The sequence below is a fragment of the Myxocyprinus asiaticus genome, chromosome 16, assembly GCF_019703515.2.
Source record: "Myxocyprinus asiaticus isolate MX2 ecotype Aquarium Trade chromosome 16, UBuf_Myxa_2, whole genome shotgun sequence".
NCBI lineage: Eukaryota > Metazoa > Chordata > Actinopteri > Cypriniformes > Catostomidae > Myxocyprinus > Myxocyprinus asiaticus.
The window spans coordinates 1,586,133-1,609,357 of NC_059359.1; the positions used below are offsets into that span (position 1 = coordinate 1,586,133).

At 39.5% G+C, this 23,225-nt stretch overlaps 1 protein-coding gene across 2 annotated transcripts in view; it reads left to right on the top strand.

The window, feature by feature from the left end:
* Nucleotides 1-23,225, top strand: part of LOC127453655 (cyclin-dependent kinase 14-like) — a 334,552-nt gene that overhangs the window by 257,704 nt on the left and 53,623 nt on the right. Inside the window, exon 16 of one of the 2 annotated variants that reach the window (XR_007899433.1) lies at nt 7,886-7,926. The exons of the other annotated variant lie outside the window; for it this stretch is intronic. The gene's annotated coding sequence lies outside the window, so the exon portion shown is untranslated. Of the gene's footprint in view, nt 1-7,885; nt 7,927-23,225 lie in introns of those variants that run through there. 2 annotated transcript variants of the gene reach the window in all.

Below are 23,225 nucleotides of genomic sequence, written 5' to 3' on the forward strand. Positions count from 1 at the left end.
TTACAAATTGCAATTCTTTCCTGATGAAGTAGCGTACAACTATATCATAACTAGCATAACTCGAAAAAATGTATTTCATCAACTTTTCCATGACTTTTATTTGTTAATGTATTACAGAATTGTATTAGCTTCCATGACTATTCAGACCAGGAAATCAGAATTTTAAAATCCCCAGATTTTCCTATAACTTTCCTTTGGAATTCTGATTTGGAAACGGCTTTGTTCGTTAACAACACATCCGGAAATCTATTCTGTTTGCAATACCTGGAGGAACTCTAGAGAATTCACGAAGTCAAAGCCACTTTCCCCTGGAGTAATGTAGTCGATTCTCCTGCACAAATCACAATTAAAGTCTGTGATTGAGTGTGACAGTGTTATCAAAGATTACCTGCTGTAAAAACCCCTCAATGCAGGAGCGAGTGCAGCACGTAATGAGCTGTCAATCACTCGCGGTAAACCCCACGGCGGAGGAAACGAGATCCGCATACACACATATCTCTTCATTCTTTTTCCCTCCGTCTCCCAGATGAGAAAGATTTCTGCTCTCCTCAGAAATATAAATTTCACCATGTTTCTCAGTGGATTATTTGAAGTTTTACTGAATAGCTAAATATAATATTGGCTGTAGTACTATTGATGACATCATCACAGGGCATGGAGTCAATATTTATGGTAGAAACAAGCTCAGATTCATAGTGTGGTCCTGGACGCTGATTGATCCTGACCCTCTCAACTCTATTTAACCCTCCTATTGCATTCGGGTCATTCGGAATGAGGTAGATAATAATTTTTAAATACCACATAGTTTTTAGTACGGGAACCAAACTTTGGGACTTTGTCGAGACTATCAACATACACATCATAATTTTTTTTCCGATTTTTTAATAAAATTGATTAAAAGATATAACATATAAGATGTTACAACTTTTGCGTTCGCGGGTCAAACACACATTTCACAAACAGACATGGCAGATGCAACAAACATAACAAATGAACTAAATCAAAGGTATTACTGTCTAAAGGGGGTGTGATGAGGTCAAAAGTTCATGCACACATTAATCTAAATAGGGCTTGAAAGAGGAAGTTGTTCATATTTTTACTCTGCCGTCATCTGATGCAGAACCAGCTTACAGCAAACTCACACATCAACATTCAACACTTCATGAGAGTAAATAGAGTATATTTAGCATAAAAACACAGTAAAGAAGTATTAATGTTGTACAGTTGTTTTAATGAAGTTTAGTTGAAAATAACTTTTGAACACCAAGTTGTATTGAGCAGTTATGAGTAACAGGAAATTCATTTAAATTACTAGTAATTCTCACATTAGATGTTAATATAAATAGTATATTATGTTCTACTTAGATAAAATTTCACAGAAATGTTGATAAAAAAGATGTCTACACATGTATCACACTGGTTTAGCTGTAGTTAATGTATATTTTGAAATGTCAAAGAATTTCTACATTTTATATTTTTAAAAATGGCATATTAATTAATAACTTTTATATTTGTCTGTTAACATGCCAAAAATATCACTCTTTTTACATGTATGAACAGTTAAGAACCTATTAATGACTTACAATATAGTTTAAGATGAAAACCATCGGGTTATGAATGATTTATAAGCTTGAATTCCACGAATGCAAAAGGTGTATGCAGATTCTGGACGTAATAGAAGGGTTAAGACATTTTACAATGTTTAGAACCAATTTGCAGATTTCCCTCCCGAAATCAGTGCAGAAAAACCTCTGCAGATTTCATCTGAGCCTGTGAGTGGAAAACTATTATAAACATGTGACACATGTCTCATTTTTACATTATATGTTTTGTGTTTGAATGTACCAAAAAGTGTTTGGACGCTTAAATCACTGTTTAAATGTGTGAATGTCACTCTATTAGATCAAGTGTGATGTGTGTGTCTCAAATGCTGCTGGATCTTTTCTCAGAACTAACGTCACTTCTCTGAGTGATTTTTGCTCAATGACTTTAAATCAGCTGGTGTCTTGGTGACGTTTAGTGGATGTAAGAAGTCAGGTGTCCTAACCAGAACAACGATGCGATAAAATGGATTATCCTGCTCATTCAAAACTCATAAATTTTGCATAGTGAGGATGTCTTCAAAAATAATGAAATAAATAGTTTTCATTTATCACTTAATGTCATACAAAGTCCAGTAAAAAAGCTAAATCAATATTTGGTGTGACCACCTTTGCCTTTAAAACAGCACCAGTTCTCCTTGGTACACCGGACAAAGTTTTTCTTGGTTGTTGGCAGATAGGATGTTCCAAGCTTCTTGGAGAATTCACCACCGTTCTTCTATCTATTTATTCTGTCTCAATTGCTTCTGTCTCTTTATGTAATCTCAGACTGACATGATGTTCAGTGGGGGCTCTGTGGGGGCCATGACATCTGTTGCAGGGCTCCCTGTTCTTCTGTCTATTTAGGCTGTCTCAGTTGCTTCTGTCTCTATATGTGATCTCAGAATGACACGATGTTCAGTGGGGGGCTCTGTGGGGGCCATGACATCTGTTGGTATGTGTAAACCTCACTCCCCGCCTCCCATGCTCGCTGACACCGGTTTGAATCCCGCTGGGAACGGGTCGAGCAAGACCAGATTATAGTGGTGCCGTGACCCAGATGGGAGTGAGATTTAGGGGGGTGAGTGTAACGGGAGCTAGCTGGTACATGATAGTTGTGAAGTATGTGTAAACCTCACTCCCCTAGCCTCCAGAGGTACACTAGTGGACTCAAGATGGCGCCGAGTATGGCTGCTGCATTGCGAGCTCTGACACAACATTGTAGTTTTTTGTTTGTTTTGTTTACAGTTCTTATGTTTTTTGTCTTGGATGTTGTCTGCCTTATTGTCTACGACAGACAAACACTTTTGGACATTGGTTCTGCAATTACACACCGTAAACCGGACTTCAAATTCCTCAGTGCCGACCCGCTGTTTACAAACACGCCAGCGGAGCCCTTTGTCTGGGCAGCCCGGCTGCGGAAACGCAGAAGGAAAAGGGGAAACAGAGCCGGCGTTCTCATCAGAGTAAGACGTCACGCAAATCGACCCCCGCCACCCAGTATTCTACTGGCAAATGTTCAGTCTCTGGATAACAAGCTCTGCGAGCTGAGAGCACGGATCTCTTTCCAACGAGAGACGAGGGACTGCTGCATTATCTGCCTAACAGAAACTTGGATGTCCGCGGAGATTCCAGACTCAGCCATCGAACCCGTGAGGTTCTCCGTGCACCGAGTGGACAGAGTGAAAGACCTCTCAGGTAAAAGCAGAGGTGGTGATATATGTTTTATGATCAACAAATCCTGGTGTGATCAGAGGAACGTACATTCTATCAAGTCTTTCTGCTCTTCTTATCTGGAATTTCTCATGCTTCTGTGCCGACCATTCTGGCTACTGAGGGAATTCACAGCGGTCATTATCACAGCTGTGTACATCCCGCCACAAGCCGCCACAGACTGGGCACTCAAGGAACTATGGGATTATAAGCAAGCAGGAAACCGCGCACCCTGAGGCTGTGTTCATTGTGACCGGGGACTTTAACAAAGCCAATCTCAAATCAGTCGCACCAAAATACCACCAACGCATTAGTTTTAACACACGAGGGGACCGGGTTTTGGACCATTGCTACTCTCCGGGATGGCTACAAATCCCTCCCCCGCCCACCATTTGGCAAATCGACCACTCTTCCGTTCTGCTTCTGCCCGTTTACAGGCAGAAACTGAAACAGGAAGCACCCACCCTCAGAACGATACAGTGCTGGTCGGACCAATCAGACTCTACGCTACAAGACTGTTTTGATCACGCGGACTGGGAGATGTTCCGGTCCGCCTCTGATTACGACATCAAGCTTTACGCTGATAGCATAAAGTGTTTCATCAGAAAGTGCATAGAGGATGTTGTTCCATCCAAAAAAACACCGCTGCCTCTCTCCCGGATGAGCTAAATACTTTTTATGCACGTTTCGAGGGAAATAACACTGCCCTCGTGGAGAGAGCTCTCGAGGCCCAAGCTACAGAGGTTAGTTCACTCTCCGTCTCTGTAGCGGATGTAACCCGATCCTTCCGACGACTGAATATCCATAAAACCGTGGGTCCAGACGGCATTCCGGGCCGCGTCATCAGAGCATGTGCGAACCAACTGGCTGGTGTTTTTACAGACATTTTCAACCTTTCCCTCTCATCCACCATTGTGCCTGTTCCAAAACAATCAAAAATAACTTGCTTAAATGACTGGCGTCCTGTTGCTCTGACCCCCATCATCAGCAAATGCTTTGAGAGACTAATCAGAGATTACAACTGCTCTGTGCTGCCTCTCTCTCTAGACTCTCTCTAGTTTGCTTACTGCAACAACCGCTCCACTGATGATGCCATTGCATCTACACTACACACTGCTCTCTCCCACCTGGAAAAAAGGAACACATATGTGAGAATGTTGTTTGTAGACTACAGCTCAGCACTCAACACCATAGTGCCCTCCAAGCTAGATGAGAAACTCCGGTCTCTGGGCTTAAACAGCTCGCTGTGCAGCTGGATCCTGGACTTCCTGTCACGCAGACGCCAGGTGGTTAGAATGGGCAGTAACATCTCCTCATCACTGACCCTCAACACTGGAGCCCCGCTGGGCTGTGTTCTCAGCCCACTCCTGTATTCCCTGTACACACATGACTGTGTGGCAACACATAGCTCCAATGCCATCATTAACTTTGCTGATGATACGACGGTGGTAGGTCTGATCACTGACAATGATGAAACAGCCTACAGAGAGGAGGTGCACAATCTGACACGCTGGTGTCAGGAGCACAACCTCTCCCTCAACGTCAGTAAGACAAAGGAGCTTGTGGTGGACTTCAGAAGAAAAGACAGAGAACACAGTCCCATCACCATCAATGGAGCACCAGTGGAGAGAGTCAGCAGCTTCAAGTTCCTGGGTGTCCACATCACTGAGGAACTAACATGGTCCATCCACACTGAAGTCGTTGTGAAGAAGGCTCATCAGCGCCTCTTCTTCCTGAGACGGTTGAGGAAGTTTGGAATGAACCGCCACATCCTCACACAGTTCTACACCTGCACTGTAGAGAGCATCCTGACTGGCTGCATCTCTGCCTGGTACGGCAATAGCACCACCCACAACCGCAAAGCCCTGCAAAGGGTGATGCGAACTGCCAGACACATCATCGGAGGTGAGCTTCCCTCCCTCCAGGACATATATACCAGGCGGTGTGTGAAAAAAGCTCGGAGGATCATCAGAGACTCCAGCCACCCGAGTCATGGGCTGCTCTCACTGCTACCATCAGGCAGGCGGTATCGCAGCATCAGGACCCGCACCAGCCGACTTCATGACAGCTTCTTCCCCCAAGCAATCAGACTTCTGAACTCTTGGTCTCTCACGATCAATATACATCAGCACTGCACTTTATTAATCTTATTATCTCACACTGGACTGTCATAATTATATCTCTTTTAACAACACACTGGCAACTGACTATCAACCGACAGCCTAAATGTCAATACAGTACAATACTGTACATTTTATATATACTATTTTTTTATTGTATAATGTGTATTCTATATTGTGTGTATTGTATAATGTACATTGTATGTTATTATATTGTATATTGTGTTGTGTGTAATTATGTCTATATTAGACTTTAAATTGTGTTGTGTAAATTTTATGTTTATTGTAAATTGGTATATGTCTCATCACTGTCACGACTGCTATGTTGCTCGGAACTGCACCCAAGAATTTCACACACCATTGCACTTGTGTACAGTATATGGTTGTGTGACAATAAAAGTGATTTGATTAGCCTCCTTGTTAGCATGCCCGCTTCTCATGCCGGCTGACGCCGGTTCGAATCCCGCTTGGAGCTGGTCAAGTAGGACTGGTGGTATACAGTAAGTCTTCATCTCATTTTTATTTGAGTAATTAGTTTCAAAAATCAAAAAGAAAAAAAAAAATCTTCTATCCATGTTATAGGATACAGTTTTGAAGCAATTCCATCTTAGTTCATATTCCAATCTTTGGTTTCTAATCTCTAATTTGATATATTTCCAAAATCGTTTCTCTCAGTCTCTGAGATTGTGGATGTTCTGGTTTAGTTTTAATTATTTGTTTTATGGCTGCTATTCTAATCACTCGAAATGTTCCTGGTCTTATTGTAAACAATTTATCAGTGCATGTTATTCCAAATAGCCTCTGAAATGATTTTCAATTTCTGATGACATCACCAAGTCCTCTTATTTTTTAACTTCTCCCGCGTAATTACCTGACTCCATTCTGAAATGTACAGTAACACCCACTTTTCATGATCCAATCAATTCCTGATTGATAAAATCAAGCCACACCCTAATTTTTTTCTCCTTCAGTATCCTGTTTCACCCTAAAATATATCAGATTACTGGAGTAAAATGGCTTGCTGTGTTTCATAGGGACTTTGACAAACACTGTATTTATTTGTTTAAGTGCTTGTTTCAGTCCTCCAGAATGTGAGTAAAATTTGTGTTTTTGTTGAAGTTCTGTATGTGTGTGTGTGCAGTATGAAGACTGCCAATATGAAGTTGGCATCTGCCATCTTTAGAGGAGGTGCACACTGCATGGTGGAGCCTTTGTGCATTACAGACGAGACATCCAGAATTCTGCTAATGCGAAACACAGAGGCGCCGAGTATAAATATACAGGCACCACATTCTGTTATATTCTTCTGCTGCCAACACATTGAAGGCTACAGCGTAGATAATGAGAACCATACTGGAGGCTGCTGGGAAACAGAGGGACGACTTCATACCACTTATTCCCAAACAGCCTTATTAGCCAAACCAGAGCTTGATGTTTCTTCGTGAATATCTGACTCGGGGAAAGCTGCAGCTCTCGGGGCAGGGGAGACTCTACCGAACAACCTGAGCGATGAGAATTTGAATCTCACTTTTACGATGTGCTGAAGTCTGGTATTTATAAACCACACATTAGTGTTCTCCATAATGCGCTTTAACTGCGAGCAGGACAACTCCGCTCACTATTATCTTTCGGTATAGAGTGCAACAGTCTTGTTCCGGAAATAAAAATCCCTTTCTTTTTTTATCTATAGGCGAAATTGCTGTGAACGATAACTTATAAACCTTTAAAAACAGACCTACCATGAGCTATGATGGTATACGTTTCTTTTGAAGCCATCAGTTCTTTAAAAAAATCATGTTTAATATTGGAAGTCCTGGAGAAGAACTACACTACCCATAATCGTGAAGAGAAATCTGCCAATCAGAGAATTGCGGCAAAAGTGCTCTGCAGCTCTGTATGCACTGTGAATGACTCAACATACTTAAAACATATAGTCTTTTATACTTATAATTAACTAATTTAAATCAATAGTTTTATAGTTTTAAATAGTTTTTATTTCGATTACATCATTCGCAATGCTTCATGGGATTGTAGTTCTTTCTCTCATTAATCCTCCTATTGCGTTTCGGTCATTTTTGACCCAGTAGAAGTAAATCATAATTTTAAAATACCACATAGTTGGGGGCCTGGGTATCCCAGCGAGTAAAGATGATAACACACCTGGAGTCACGAGTTTGAATCCAGGGTGTGCTGAGTGACTCCAGCCTGGTCTCCTAAGCAACCAAATTGGCCCAGTTGCTAGGGAGGGTAGAGTCACATGGGGTAACCTCCTTGTGGTCGCTATAATGTGTGGTTCGTTCTCGGTGGGGTGCGTGGTGATTTGTGCGTGGATGCCATGGAGAATAGCGTGAAGCCTCCACATGCTCTATGTCTCCACGGTAACACGCTCAACAAGCCATGTGATAAGATGCGCAGATTGACGGTCTCAGATGCGGAGGCAACTGAGATTCTTCCTCCGCCACCCGGATTGAGGCGAGTCACTACGCCACCACGAGGACTTGGAGCGCATTGGGAATTGGGCATTCCAAATTGGGAAGAAAAATACCACAGTTTTTCGTACGGGAACCAAACTTTGTGACTTTGTCAAGATTATCAAAATTAACTTAATTCATTTTTATTTATTTATTTATTTTTTTTTTTGGGAAGAAATTATTTAAGAGATATATCTATTTTTATAAAATTGTTACATCTTTTGCATTTCCGGGTAAATTTTTACCCGGTCATCAATTGTGGCTTTAGACATGATATTATGCAAATATTTTTTGCACATTTATGAATTCAATTTTTATTTAAAATACTTCACTTATATTTAGCCTCTTTCTCATACTCTCACACACACTTTTCGGCCTCAAAATGTGATCTTGTTTACAAACATGCACACACACATACATACAGTCTCACGCACACTCACACACAGAGCTAACAAAACAGATGTAACAAACATAACAAATAAACTATATAAAATTAAAAACTGCCTAAAGGGAGGTGTGACAAGAGGAAAAGTTCAAGTTCAAATAAGGGTTGAAGGAAGAAAATTGCACATTTTACTCCACAGACTGATCTGATAATGAACCAGCTTGCAGCATAATCACACATTAACTTTCAGCAGTTCATGCAATAAACAGAATACATTTTGTTTAAAAACATTGTACACAAGTACAGATGTTGTGTAGTTGTGTTGTATAGTTGTTTTGATGTTGTTTGGTTGGAAAACAAAATTGATTTGGTTGCATAGATTTTGACTACTGAGTTGTTTTTCAAAAGTAGAGAGTAATTGATTAATATGGAAGTTAATAGGAGAATTTCTAGAAATTCCCAATTTAAATATTTATATAAATTTAATGCAATGTTATATTCAAATGAAATTTCATATAAACCTTGATATATATATATACACTATATTGCCAAAAGTATTCGCTCATCTGCCTTTAGACGCATATGAACTTAAGTGACATCCCATTCTTAATCCATAGGGTTTAATATGACGTCGGCCCACCCTTTGCAGCTATAACAGCTTCAACTCTTCTGGGAAGGCTTTCCACAAGGTTTAGGAGTGTGTTTATGGGAATTTTTTACCATTCTTCCAGAAGCGCATTTGTGAGGTCAGACACTGATGTTGGATGAGAAGGCCTGGCTCGCAGTCTTCGCTCTAATTCATCCCAAAGGTGCTCTATCGGGTTGAGGTCAGGACTCTGTGCAGGCCAGTCAAGTTCTTCCACACCAAACTCGCTCATCCATGCCTTTATGGACCTTGTTTTGTGCACTGGTGCGCAGTCATGTTGGAACAGGAAGGGGCCATCCCCAAACTGTTCCCACAAAGTTGGGATCATGGAATTGTCCAAAATCTCTTGGTATGCTGAAGCATTCAGAGTTCCTTTCACTGGAACTAAGGGGCCAAGCCCAACTCCTGAAAAACAACCCCACACCTTAATCCCCCCTCCACCAAACTTCACAGTTGGCACAATGCAGTCAGACAAGTACTGTTCTCCTGGCAACCGCCAAACCCAGACTCGTCCATCAGACTGCCAGATGGAGAAGCGTGATTCATCACTCCAGAGAACGCATCTCCACTGCTCTAGAGTCCAGTGGCAGCATGCTTTACACCACTGCATCCGACGCTTTGCATTGCACTTGGTGATGTATGGCTTGGATGCAGCTGCTCGGCCATGGAAACCCATTCCATGAAGCTCTCTACGCACTGTTCTTGAGCTAATCTGAAGGCCACATGAACTTTGGAGGTCTGTAGTGATTGACTCTGCAGAAATTTGGTGACCTCTGCGCACTATGCGCCTCAGCATCCGCTGACCCCGCTCTGTCATTTAACGTGGCCTACCGCTTCGTGGCTGAGTTGCTGTCATTCCCAATCACTTCCACTTTGTTATAATACCACTGACAGTTGACTGTGGAATATTTAGTAGCGAGGAAATTTCACGACTGGACTTGTTGCACAGGTGGCATCCTATCACAGTACCACGCTGGAATTCACTGAGCTCCTGAGAGCGGCCCATTCTTTCACAAATGTTTGTAGAAGCAGTCTGCATGCCTAGGTGCTTCATTTTATACACCTGTGGCCATGGAAGTGATTGGAACACCTGAATTCAATTATTTGGATGGGTGAGCGAATACTTTTGGAAATATAGTGTATATATTCACATGTATCACACTGTTTTAGCTGTAGTTAATGTATATTTTGAAATGTTAAAGAATCTCTACATTTTTTAATAAAAAAAATAAAACAAATGACATCATAACATTTAAATTTTTTAGTTAACATGCCAAAACTATCAATCTTTTTACATGTATGAACAGCTAAGAACAATAAGCTACAATATGGTTTTTGATGAAAACAATTGGATTATAAATGTTTTATAAGCTTAAAACTTTTGCAGATGCAAAAGGTGTATGCAGATTTTTAACGCAATAGGAGGGTTAAAGACGTTAAGTACACAGTCTTGTATGAATTTTTGTCTGATTTGCAAATATATATATATATATATATATATATATATATATATATATATATATATATATATATACACAGTTGTGCTCAAAAGTTTGCACACCCTGGAAGAAATTGTGAAATTTTGGCATTGATTTTGAAAATATGACTGATCATGCAAAAAAACTGTCTTGTATTTAAGGATAGTGATCATATGAAGCCATTTATTATCACATAGTTGTTTGGCTCCTTTTTAAATCATAATGATAACAGAAATCACCCAAATGGCCCTGATCAAAAGTTTACACACCCTTGAATGTTTGGCCTTGTTACAGACACACAAGGTGACACACACAGGTTTAAATGGCAATTAAAGGTTAATTTCCCACACCTGTGGCTTTTTAAATTGCAATTAGTGTCTGTGTATAAATAGTCAATGAGTTTGTTAGCTCTCACGTGGATGCACTGAGCAGGCTAGATACTGAGCCATGAGGAGCAGAAAAGAACTGTCAAAAGACCTGCGTAACAAGGTAATGGAACTTTATAAAGATGGAAAAGGATATAAAAAGATATCCAAAGCCTTGAAAATGCCAGTCAGTACTGTTCAATCACTTATTAAGAAGTGGAAAATTCGGGGATCTCTTGATACCAAGCCAAGGTCAGGTAGACCAAGAAAGATTTCAGCCACGACTGCCAGAAGAATTGTTTGGGATACAAAGAAAAACCCACAGGTACCCCTACGGTGTGGTTGTTTTTTTGCATGATCAGTCATATTTTCAAAATCAATGCCAAAATTTCACAATTTCTGCCAGGGTATGCTAACTTTTGAGCACAACTGTATATATATATATATATATATATATATATATATATATATATATATATATTATTATTATTATTATTATTATTATTATTATTATATTTATATATATATATATATATATATATATATTTATATTATATATTTTTTTTCTCAAAACAAACTTTGTAATGTTTTGATTCACCTCAGAGCTGGTTGGTTTGGTTTGTGGCTTACAGCTCTTTAAGGGAGGATTTCCCTATGAAAAAATGAATGGGAAAAACACTTCCTGAACCAAGGTGGCTGTTAAAGTGGGTGGCACTGTTGCGCTCTATTGCTCGGTTTGGGGGTTTGTAGGGCATTTGTTTTGGCAGGGGTTGAACCGTGCCTTTATGTGGTTTGCCAGCAATACTGTTTCTATTAATTGCAAACTAGATCTGTCAAATATTCATAATACCAGCAAGGGTGCCAGCTGCTACCAGTCGCTACAGGTCACATCCCAAAATCAAAACAAAGAAAGAAAACGAACCCTTTTTCAAGGACCATTGAGAGTTTTTGCATTGCAACATTGTTTTCATGACAATTAAGCACATTTCCCTCCAAAATCCTCATTAATAGGAGGGCGAATGTTTGTTGATATAATTTTTTTTTAACACTGCTTCAAATGTGGCATTTACAAAGCCAGCTGAATGACTGATTTTAAAGTTTGAATGAATTTAACTTGATTAAAATTGTTATGGAAATTAAATCACTTTATTAGTGCAATTCTACGGGGTCATTCCTATGTTCCCCAGATTTATATGGCACATAATGAACACATGACTATGTTCCCCAGTTCTCATGGTCCTATGTTTCCCATCACTATATAGCACATGATAGGGACCTGAAAAACATGTTCCCCAGCTCTGTATTTGCTTAATATGACATGGGTTACTGTGGGAACTCATCAAAGGGGGTTTCTATTCCCCTTTACTGCAGTATGGCTCTCAGTATAATAGGCCTAGACTTGAGGGAACTAAACAAATGGTTGGAGTCATGAAATCACAAAAGGTCATAGCTTCCTTAGGTGAAAAGTAGTCTAGTATACATGTTTTGAATCTAATTCTCATGACATTATGACTTATGTATCTAATTTAATCCAGTTTGTTTTTGCCTCCAAATATGCTAGTTTATTTTTTTCTGCTTCGATAGTTAATTTTGAACACCTTTTTTTATTTTTAGCTGTGACTGACATCTCACTGCTGAAATGTCCAAATACCAATGCAGTGATATTGTTACAATATTGTTATAAATACAGTGGCATGCAGAGACTTTCATAGGGACAGGGGCGAAAAATGTAAAAAGGGCACATAGCATGCACCAGTGGTGTCTCTAGACATTTCAAATATCCATGGCCCAGCCCCCAAAGGGAATATGAAATGTGCGCACACAGAGCACATGCCAAATTAATTAATCAATTACTATCATATGTCAGTGGAACGGAAAGTGGAATATGGTTTTGTGAATAAAGTTGTAAATTAAACAACATTGTCTTGATATTCATGATACACACTTATTTTACTTAGGACCCTTTTTCATGTGTTCAGTATATACCATATAAATTTGGGGAACATAGAACCCTGGAAACATAGGACACTGGGAACTTTGAACCCTGGGAACATAGAACCCTGGGAACATAGGACCTTGGGAACATAGAACCCTGGGAACATAGGACTCTGGGAACATAGAACCCTGGGAACATAGGACCCTGGGAACATAGGACACCGGGAACATGGAACATAGGACCCTGGGAACATAGAACCCTGGGAATATAGGACCCTGGGAGCATAGGAACCTGGGAGCATAGGACGCTGGGAACATAGGACGCTGGGAACATAGGACCCTGGGAACATAGAACCCTGGGAACATAGGACCCTGGGAACATAGAGCCCTGGGAACATGGAACCCTGGGAACATAGGAACCTGGGAACATGGAACTCTGGGAACATAGGACCCTGGGAACATTGAACCCTGGGAACACAGGACCCTGGGAACACAGGACCCTGGGAACACAGAACCCTGGGAACACAGGACCTTGGGAACATAGAACCCTGGGAACATAGAACCCTGGGAACATAGGACCCTGGGAACATAGGACCCTGGGAACATAGAACCCTGGGAACATAGGACCCTGGGAACATAGAGCCCTGGGAACATGGAACCCTGGGAACATAGGAACCTGGGAACATGGAACTCTGGGAACATAGGACCCTGGGAACATTGAACCCTGGGAACACAGGACCCTGGGAACACAGGACCCTGGGAACACAGAACCCTGGGAACACAGGACCTTGGGAACATAGAACCCTGGGAACATAGAACCCTGGGAACATAGGACCCTGGGAACATAGGACCCTGGGAACATAGAACCCTGGGAACATATGACACTGGGAACATAGGACCCTGGGAACATAGAACCCTGGGAACATAGGACCCTGGGAACATAGGACCCGGGGAACATAGGACCCTGGGAACATAGGACCCTGGGAACATAGGACCCTGGGAAAATAGGACCTTGGGAACATAGAACCCTGGGAACATATGACATTGGGAAAATAGAACCCTGGGAACATAGAACCATGGAAACACAGGGCCCTGGGAACATAGAACCATGGAAACACAGGGCCCTTGGAACACAGAATCCTGGGAACATAGGATCTTGGGAACATAGATACGCTCCCCAATTCCACCAACATCATAGTTACAAAATAATATACAAGATCTACAGAACACACAACACTCACTGAACAATATGTACACAATACACAATATCCATAATACATAGTACACATATTATACACAATATACATAAAATCATACACATATTGCTTTTTAATGCGTTACACCATTTAAAATTTAACGTTCATGAGGACACATTAGAGGTTTGTTTCTTTTCATTTATTCTGTGTTCCTTTACTGTACATTTCACTGTCTAGTACAAATTAAATTAATCGGGACAAACCATTTATCATTTGAAATGTCTTAACCTCAATCATCAGTAATAGACCACTGTTTTACAACACTGTTCATAATTTATCCAGAAAACTCACCTGTGTCTGGTCTAGAGATTAAGTTCCATATTCTTTCTCTTAAAACAGCCGACAGATTAACACATATATACTTTTTTGTTTTTTTAAGCCAACAAATACACTATTATGATTTTTCTACAGTATATCTTCAAGTGCTCTCAAGTATTTTTATAAGCATAAAGGATGTTAATATAAGATACTCCAAGTAACAAGATGCAAGGGTGCTTACTAGTGATGTACCTGTAACATAAGCAGTTTCCTTTCCAAGTATGCATTCTGGGTGTAATATCAGGCATTAACATTTATTTGATAGAACACTAGTCAGAGACTAGTGTATGTAAAGAGTCTGGTGTAGACTAATAACGTGTAACTGCTTGTTTACTTGTGAATTGTGTTTGTTTGAATCTAAAACTCAAACCAAATTTATTAGAACATAGTCTGCATAATATCACAGTGTCTGGAGCTCCAAGCCTTTCAAAGGTGATGTCAAGGGATTCATTAATCCATGCATAAAAGCAAGATTCTAGTCTGATATCTGGTACCACCCCTCCATCCTCTGGATCATCAGAATTTTGTTTATGAAAAACTTTTAAATAAAAAGGGAAAGAGATTATAGTAAAACACTACAAAGTGCTTAGAACAGTTTTCTAGAATGTGGATGTGGCTACTCTCCAAAATCGTTAAAGAATTGGTTTATCCCCCATGTTCGGCCCCATTTTGCGGCCGTTTCGAGGCCCGTTTCATGGCCCGTTTCGTGGCCCGTTTTGCGGCCCGTTTCACAGCCAACCCACCGCTAAAATATAAATATATATGTATATAAACAATATATATTTTATTTATGGTTAATATAGCTATAGTAAAACCATGGTTTCCGAGGGGGGGAAAAATATGGTTACTAAAGTCTACAGAATTACTATAGTAAAAAAGCACGCAAAACTAAAAAAACCCCTCTCTGTCATCTAAGGGACTCAGACTAGCACTCCAAATGAAAAGCAATAACTTTTATTTATTTATTAGCTTGTCTTAATTATACTGGCTCACCTCAGGCTGCCTCGATTGTCCTGCTGATGATGGTTAAGCCATTCATCCATGTTGCTCCTCAAAACTTATCGTGACAAAGTAGTTGTAGGAAAGTTCGAATTCAGGGCATGCTGAGTGACTCCATCCAGGTCTCCTAAGCAACCAGATTGGCCCGGTTGCTAGGGAGGGTAGAGTCACATGGGGTAACCTCCTCGTGGTCACTATAATGTGGTTCGCTCTCGGTGGGGCGCGTGGTGAGTTGTGAGTGGATGCCGCGGAGAATAGCGTGAAGCCTCCACACGCGCTACGTCTCCACGGTAACGTGCTCAACAAGCCACGTGATAAGATGCGCGGGTTGACGGTCTCAGACGCGGAGGCAACTGAGATTCATCCTCCGCCACCCGGATTGAGGCGAGTCACTACACCACCACGAGGACTTGGAGCACATTGGGAATTGGGCATTCCAAAATTGGGGAGAAAATGTGGAGAATAAATAAATAAATTAATTAAATTACTTTGTTGAACTTATTAGGCTTTACGGGTTAAATATGCCATTAGCACTCTGTTATGTGTAATATATTATTGTTCTGTCCTCTTGAGAATAAACAGTAAACTTTGTAATAATTTTAAAATCTATAAGATAATTATTATATTTGTTTTTAGAGGGCAAAAAGGCATCTCAGATTTCAAATATGACATGCTGTAATAGACATAAATTATATAATAAATATGAAGAAAAATATATATGTATATGATATGCATGCCTCTACATTAATCTATGAAGAAAAAGAAACAGGACAGTCAAAATATTAGAAGGAAGATTACTGAAATAAAACTGTGCAGTGATTTCAATATATATATATACATACATATATATATATACAGTATATACACAAATGTATACAAAAGGACAGGAAAAAGAGATTTAATTAACTAATGTGCAATTTTGTTTATTTATTTTTTTATATATATTTCAATATTTTGTTTAATGGTACTAAAAACATGTTTAATGTAAAAAAAATACATAATTTTCTGACAATTCTTTCATATGTCATGTTCAAAATTTCCGAGGCATTCGCTCTTTTGTACGAATTCAAAAGACTCGAGTTACGATGTGAAAACGATGTGAATGTGAAACATCATCCGGAGTTAATTCACTCCACTAAAGATCGACCAAGCTAAATGTGAGATTTATTGTAATAATAGGTTTTTGTGGTGTTTTATACGAGTTTAACCTATAGAAATTGCGAAATTATTCATTTTCTATAATAAACAAAATTTTTTAAACAAATTTGCTAAAATGAAAATATATTAAAAAAAATATTTGAATGCTTCTTTAGTTTTTATAATGTGTAACGGTTTTACATGTATTTATTTTATATCTTTATAAATGTGTTTATTATAGAAAATGACAGTATTTTGAATGAGTATTCGCTGGCTATCTTAAATGATGTAAACACAGTAAAAAAAAAAAAAAAAACACTATATGCTAAAGAGTGAAATGCATTAAATGTGCACATCTAATAGTGTCACTGGGGGGCTGAGGCCCCCCATAAGATAAGATTGAAATCCTAGAATCGCCCCTGATGCCAGCTGTCGTGAGTTCAGGACTGACTCCTGTATTCCGTTCACACACAAAAACCTTTTGGAGAGGTTGTGGATAAACATTGCAACAGTGACAATTCTCCTTTAAAATTGGGCAGCTCGGTGTCAGAATTCAGCAAGCTATCTTCCAGCCGAGAGAAACTGGGATAAAATCTGGCATCGGTCTTTATTAGTGGCGTCTCAGTGATTAAACCACTGCGATTCAGAATTTCCAGTTCCTCCAGAATCTCGGCCAAAAATGAGGTCAGCGTTACCTCGGGTGATGAACCTGACATATTAGAGGAAGAAAAGCATAAATAAAGCAGAAAAACTGAAATAAAGAGAAACAGACCAACACCAGCGATGTCTGTGTCTTCATGCTCAGTGTGGGCACGCACACACATCCCATGAGGCCTGGCATAGCATTTAAATCCACATCAGACCTCATTGCTTCGAAGTGCTTGTACCTTACTGCCATTCAGTAAGACTGTGCTCATAGTATTGCAGGACATTTTCAGCATGACTAATAATACTCTGTCCTGAAAAACGGCGTCGGACGGCGTATGATTGTGTTGGAACTCTCTGGTGTTTATCTTGAGCTGCGCTGGTGTTTGTAGTGTTGACAGGAGCACATGTCTTTATGAGGTCAGAGCGACGGCCTGACGGGCGACGACACAAAGACAGGAAACAATTGATGAGCCACAGGGAGCGCAGAGGAAGTCTCACAGTCTGCAGCAGACAAATTGATCCAATTAAAATCAAAGGATTTGTTTTTTTTTTTTTAACACTGGTGGAGCTTGATGTACTTCAGCCAAGAAAAAAAAATATATTTACAAATATCATATGTCTAATGTTTTACTATGAATATATTTCTCATTATATTGAAATAATAATCTTAAATAATCTTATAATCAAATATATGGGTGCTTCTTCAACTTCAGGCACTTTGATGTCCCAGGGGTTGATTTCTATTCAAACAAACACATGTAAACTTTCTTCTTTTAGGTCCCATTAAAGCTGAATTGGAAAATTTTCACCAGGCCTTCATAATTTATTTTTAGTACGTTTCAAATGACTTTAATGTGAATGTTTTAGTTTTCAGACATAGAATATGAAACTGTAAACCCTAATGTTGTCATTACTGGACAAAATAAGCTATCTTAATTAAACATAACTTGAAACGTCAAGTTTTAAACTCATAATTTAAATATCTATGTTCCTTGAACTTATTTATCTAAAAAATCTATAGACTTAAGATTTTACGTTTTAATAACTCTAGGCTATGGAAAATACTCATAATCCCTTGCGCTTGAATTATTTAATTGTTTCCTTGTTCAAAGCGAACTAAAAGAGGCTTCTGAATACACTAAAAAAGGATTTTTGCTGCTTGTTCAATGAACTAAAACAACACAATTCTAGCCACAACTTGATTTCGTTGCGTTCTATCCATTTAAATTTGTAAAATGGAAGTTTACTTAATCCATTTGAGTTGGGACTACATGAATACTTTTTGTGGTGTTAATGTTATGTTTATGAAACTGGACAGGGGATTTCCATTTCCCAGCATGCTTTGTATGGGACTCGATTTGTGCCAGATGAATATAAAGCGGGATATTTGTTAGTGCTTAATGTTTTGTTATGTTACATTTATTCATTTGGCAGATGCTTTTATCCAAAGCGACTTACAAAAGAGGAGTACATTACAAGGGAATCATCTTAAGGAGACAGTGGTACGAAAAGTGCTGTTTTACAAAGTTTCACTAGCATCAGAATAGTAGTATCCAAGACAGATTAAAGTGCAACAAGAATGTTTTTTTTATTTTTTGTGACTGGTTAAGTGCTCATGAAAAGATGTGTTTTTAGTCGTTTTTTGAAGACAGAAAGTGAGTCTGCTTCATGGATGGAGTTGGGAAGGTCGTTCCACCGACGTGGTACGATGAAGCCGAAAGTCCAGGAAAGTGTTTTGGTGCCTCTTTGTGTTGGGACAACAAGGTGACGTTCCTTAGCCGACTGCAGGCTTCTAGTGGATGCGTAGCTCTGCAGAAATGATTTTAGGTATGCTGGAGCAGACCCAGTGACTGTTCTGTATGCCAGCATCAGAGCCTTGAACTTGATACGTGCATCAACCGGCAGCCAGTGAAGAGAGACAAGGAGAGGTGTAACATGCCGTGACTAAGCACGCCCGGCCCCCAATTGGGCTAATCAGCCAAGGAGAGGGATAAATGCACCGGAACATGGCAGTGAGAGAGAGAGAGGAGAGAGAGAGAAAAAAACGTGCTCGTCGGTTTCCCAGACACGCCGTTGCCTTGTCCTCGATCACTCCTCCACCCTCTAGCGGATGACAGCCACTCCTCCGCGGGCGGACCGGACCGAGTCCTCCGACCCCTGGTGGATGGAACGCCCCTCCGCGTTTTTGCAGCCAGTAGGGGCAGCGGCTCCACCGCTCCAGGCGGTCGGCAGCGAGCCCCTCATCCCCTCGCGGACGGCGGCCGTTCCTCCACATCCAGGCAGTCGGCAGTGAGCATTAAAAAGGTAATTTCCATCAGTGTCATTTCCAGCACAGAATTCTATTAAACACAATACAGAATTTGAGATGTGCTGGAAATGACACAAAAATGACATAAATGGGGTTATCAGGTTAGATAATGATGAGGACAGGTAGATGTCACACATGAAATTAATTGCTCATTTCATTGAGCAAATGTTTTGCTAACCAGAACATAGTTACTAAACTACACTGTGTAGTGCTTCAAACCAGCAAACACACACACACAAACACACAAACTTACACACACACACACTCATGTTGGTGCAGCTATCATTATGAGGACTCTCCATAGACATAATGATTTTTATACTGTATGAACTATAGATTCTATCCCCTAACCCTAACCCTCACACACACACACACACACATACACACACTCACACTCACACACACACATACACTCACACATACACACACACACACTCATGTTGGTGCAGCTATCATTATGAGGACTCTCCACAGACATAATGATTTTTATACTGTACAAACTGTAGATTCTATCCCCTAACCCTAACCCTACCCCTAAACCTAACCCTCACACACATACACACACACACACACACACACACTCACACACACTCACACACACACACACACACACACATGTTGTTGCAGCTATCATTATGAGGACTCTCCATAGACATAATGATTTTTATACTGTACAAACTATAGATTCTATCCCCTAACCCTAACCCTACCCCTAAACCTAACCCTCACACACACACACTCACACACACTCACACACACACACACACACACACACATGTTGTTGCAGCTATTATTATGAGGACTCTCCATATACATAATGATTTTTATACTGTATGAACTATAGATTCTATCCCCTAACCCTAACCCTACCCCTAAACCTAACCCTCACAAAAAACTTTCTACATTTTTACATTTTCAATAAAACATTGTTTAGTATGTTTAAGCGATTTGAATTATGGGGACACTAGAAATGTCCTCATAAACCACATTTATAGCATAATACCCTTGTAATTACCAGTTTATAACCTAAAAAAAAGTCCTCATAAACCACTTAAACCTGCCCACACACACACACACACACACACACATGCATACACACACATACACACACTCTCACACACACACACACAGACACACACACACAGACACACACACACACACACATACACACACTCTCACACACACACACACACACACAGACACACACACACAGACACACACACACACACACACACACACACACACACACACACATACACACACACTCTCACACACACACAGACACACACTCACACACAAAAACACAAACACACACAAAACACATACACAAACACACTCATACACACACACACACAAACACACACTCTCAAAAAAAACACACACTCTCACACACAAACACACACACAAAAACACACACTCTCACACACAAACACACTCTCTCTCTCTCACACGCACACACACACACACACTCACACAAAAAAACACAAACACACACACAAAAACACACACAAAACACACACAAACACACTCATACACACACACTCTCACACACAAACACACACACAAAAACACACACTCTCACACACACACACTCTCTCTCTCTCTCTCTCTCTCTCACACACACACACGCTCACACACAAAAACACAAACACACGCTCAGACACAAAAACACATACACAAACACTCACACACAAAAACACACACAAAACACACAAACACACACTCTCATACACAAACACACTCATACACACACACACACACACACACACAAACACACAATATATGGAAATGACACAAAAATGACATAAATCTCCTGTGATGCATGAACAAAAAAAATTACCAGTTTATAACTTATTTACTTTTATTTTACTTTTTACATGACTTTACTTTTTAGAAGTCCAGTGCTAAAATAGCCTGAAGTTGCCTGTATCTGTTGCAGCAATATTTATAATAATAACCCATCAGATGTCAATCTGAGAGCGTTGCATTTTACAGGAGTTTTTTTCAGAAAACACACCAGACCCTTTTACCATGAGAAGAAACTTTACCAGGGACGAATGGGGGTCAAAAAGGCATCCAGGAACTTGTTAGGTGGATGAATTTTCATTTTGAGTTCAAAGTAAACCTTGAAGTGCCCTGAAGAGCATACAGGAGGTTCACAGTGGAGTCAAAGGAATATGATACAAAATGAAATGAATCTGACGCTCTGACTGACGCCTCCAGATCAATAGAGCTCGACTCTCTGGGACAGCACACTGTTTTTTAGCAAATCAAGACGAGGAAGAACTTGTCTTTAAGGGGTGTTGATGAAGTTCAACACAAAGTGAAGTCTAGCTGTGTATGGTTGTCGAGTGATGTCGAAGGTGGTCACATATTGTCTGTTTATCCATTTAAAGGTTTCATGCTGGCGTGCGAGCAAAGTTTCCATGCTGTATTTCCTCTACATGTAGTGTATAAACACGGGCACTTTTATTCTGTATATTTACAGAAAACTCATTAAAGAAAAGGCTGCTCAGATATGAATATAGTGATTTTCCCACCATGTTGAAAAAGTTATTAATTTACATTATAACTGTAATTTTTTCACATGGTTCATTATTGGTGTTACATTGTTACATTTTTTTTTTATCGATTTAATGGTATGATTTATTGATTTTAGTCTGATCAGTGGTGTGTTTTGTGATGTTTTTGAAACCATTTTAGGAAATTATCTTTTAAGAGAACTGGTGTTTAGGGTTGACATCCGTCCCATAAAATACGGGATCGTCCCGTATTTAAAGATAAAATGATGCATCCCTTATCGAAACAGACATGGTCAGACATGGCGTCATGGTAACATCGATAAAAGATGGAACATTTGCCTACGGTGGGTAAAGGACCATCACACATTGTGCTAAAACTGTGATTTTTTTTTCTATATAAATGTTCAATAAAATGTATGAAATTACACAGATCGAACAATGTATGAATACAATCACTGAGTCATAAAGACAAGAAGTACAGGTGAAGAAAAAAAATACAGTAAAAAAACCCCAAAAATGATTAAAAAAATGTATTTTATTGTAAACCAACCAAAATGTATACATAAATAAGATAAAGAAGATAAATAATCAAAAAAATAAAAGTAAATATATTTTTTATATATACGTAAAATTATTATATATTTTTTTAATGAGTCATGAGTCAGGAAAGTTCTCATTTTAGAATATAAGAAAGGATATACATTTTTTTTATTATTTAATAAATATTAACGAATGTATTGCTAAAACTGTGGAGGATGTGGTAGCTTTTGAAATGCACAAACCTTGCTTCATTCGTGGAATAAAAAATAAAAATGAAAAATAAAGAACAACAGTCAAGTTGTCCTTAATGAATACAAATAATGTTAAGATTTTTAAAATGTTACGCTCAGCTTTCTTGGGCGAAAACTGAACTGAACTGAATAGAAATATTTGTAAATCAGAAAGTCAACATATTTTTAAGAACGACCCTTCTTCATTTTGCAGATGCTTTTATCCAAAGTGACTTACAGTGCATTTAAACCACATTTTATTAGTATGTATAAGTGGCCAGGATATTCTTTATTTATTTTTTCATATATCATTTTTTTAATTTTTCTCCCAATTTGGAATGCCCAATTCCCACTACTTAGTAGGTCCTCGTGGTGGCACGGTTACTCACCTCAATCCGGGTGGCGGAGGACAAGTCTCAGTTGCCTCCGCTTCTGAGACCGTCAATCCGCGCATCTTATCACGTGACTCGTTGTGCATGACACCGCGGAGACTCACAGCATGTGGAGGCTCATGCTACTCTCCACGATCCACACACAACTTACCACACGCCCTGTTGAGAGCGAGAACCACTAA